We start from the raw sequence: 2,500 nt of genomic DNA, 5'->3' as shown, positions 1-2,500 counted from the left end.
TGTGTGTGTGTGTGTGTGTGTATGTGTGTGTGTGTGTGTGTGACTGTGTGTGTAAGAGAGAGAGAGAGAGAGAGAGAGAGAGAGAGAGAGAGAGAAAAAGAGAGTGTGAGTGAGTGTTGAATTCGGAAGCATTGAATTCTGAGTTCTCGGTAAGACCACAATCTCTGCAGATCCAATCCACTCCAAAAATCTCCCAGAACTCAAGATGACCCATGCAACATGAGTATGTGTGTGTGTTGGGGTGGGGAATGAGAGAGAGAGAGAGGAGTAAGGGAGGACAGGAAAAGAGAGGAGGAACAGAGAGGAGAGGGATCGATGATAAGATAATAAGCCGGTGCTATGGCTATCACTGTGTCCACTGTGTCTCTGTGTCACTGGCCATTGCATATGACACTCCTCACTCTCTGGCTCTGGGCTGCTATGCCACAGCTTAAGTGGACAGGTGGGAGCGATGGCGGAGGAGGGGGGGTTACAAATGGAGGGGTGGAGGGATGAAGGGATGGAGGGAAAGAGAATGGAGAGGTGGGGTCATTTCTCCTTTTTTAAAGACAGACATGAAACAGGGCTGATAAGATCCCCAAGGACTCACACTGCCGATAAGATAAGAGTGCGTGTTGGGGGGGCTTTTATGTGTGCTGCTAATCATTTAATACCAGTGTGTTCTATTGGCTGTCCACATTATGTGTCATTAACTGAGGAGGATACAACTCTTTGTGTGTGTGTGTGTGTGTGTGTGTGGTGACTCAGTTCGCTCAGTCAGTGTGTGTGTGTTTTCATCCTGATGGGATGGTGTGATCAGGGAGAAAGACAAAAAAGCTGCAGTGGAAAGCTGCAGTGGGTCTCTCTCTCTCTCTCTCTCTCTCTCTCGTTTTTTAATCCCAGGGAGTGTACGGCAAATCACCCTGATAGCGCATTAGCCGACTATTAATGGAGCGGAAAATTTAATTAAAGCAAAAGTTCAAAAGAGAAATGTCTCTCTCCAGCGGAAAATGGGAAAGACGAGTAGTGAAGGGGTGAGCAAGTGTTTGTTTGTGTTTGTGTTTGTGTTTGTGTTTGTGTTTGTGTTTGTATGGGGCGCTTTCTGACGAGAAAATATATGAAGCATAGAGGGGGGGGGGGGGGGGGGGGCTAAATTCACCATTACAGTAATATTATTAAATCATTGCTGTCCAGCAGATGACAATACTTTGCAAAGGAACTGTAGCAATTTAGCTATAATCATTTTCATTTTCATGCAGCAGCACTCTCTCTTGGAGTCATTTCTTCCTTCCTCCCTGAAAGCAACCCTAATTGATATTCAGCTCCCGCAAAATCACCGGTGGTATTGACGCGCACTTGTTACATTTTCAACACTCAACACGGGTGTGTGAGTCATGTCCATTTCTCCGGTTACCTGTGAGCGTGCCCCGTGAAGACAGATCAATCTTTTCAGTGCAGTGAGTAACGCCATCAGTGACTTCTGTATTCCATTCACAGAGTATGCTGGAGGCACAATGTGCAAGCATAACATAAACTACTGTATAGGCATTACCTTTCGGAATTTAGGAAAGGAGGTCATTTAGCACAGTGGACAAAGTGGCCTGACCAAAGCATCCTCAGAAAGGCCTAAAAACATACACCACAACAATCTGCTCTAATGATGCAGCAAAAATAGCGCACAATTTCACTTTCTTACAATGTTTAAAGGGGCCATAATATGCAAAACTCACGTTTTGCCTTTGTACTTCCATTTGGGTCTCTGATGCTTCTACAAACACTCCAGGTGCGAAACAAAACCGTGCATTGAGTTTTTGTGAGTTAGTTGAGAGAGGTTGATGTCAGAAACTATGCACTTCTGTGAGCAAGTCAGAAATCTCCCTTATTGAAACGTCACAATAAGGGAAATTTGAATATTACTACCCCCAGAGCCATATAGGGTGCTGACTACCCAACCTCATCTGAAAATTCCCACCTACTAGGTTAGGAACTTCCTGTCAAAGATCCTCCATTTTGGCCGTAGCCTATCGTTTCCAACAGTAGGCTAGGGTACACAAAATATCCACATGTCTTTTACGCACCTGATATCATCCACATTTCAAGTATACAAACAGAAACTCTCCAGGACATGTCTCGTTCTTGTTGGCATATTTAAAGGAACCGTATGTAAGAAATGTATTTCAATTAATCATAAAATGGCCCTGATATGTCACTAGACATTAAGAAATCATGTTCATTTCAAATACTTATATCACTGACAACAGTAGTCTGGCCAGGATATTGTCATTTAAAAAGTGAAGTTGCAGCCCTCAACTGTTGATGTTGTGTTTTGTCAAGTCATGTTGTGTTTTGGCCTGATGCGCCACCCTCTACCTATCTACTAATTACAAAGTCAGTAGTGTTTCGGCATCTGGGTTGGCAACCTCGAGTCAGGAGGGAGGGGGAGGGGATACACCGCTCTACAGTAATTTGAAAGTGATTGCAGTTTTGGCCACAATCTTACATATGGTTCCTTTAAGCAATA

This window comes from Alosa pseudoharengus, unplaced genomic scaffold (genome assembly GCF_046254945.1).
Source record: "Alosa pseudoharengus isolate Yale_2024_CS ecotype anadromous, Long Island Sound unplaced genomic scaffold, YU_APseudo_1.1 YU_APseudo_1.1_scf_1, whole genome shotgun sequence".
In the NCBI taxonomy this organism is placed as follows: Eukaryota; Metazoa; Chordata; class Actinopteri; order Clupeiformes; family Clupeidae; genus Alosa; species Alosa pseudoharengus.
Note: the sequence above shows the minus strand (reverse complement) of the source record.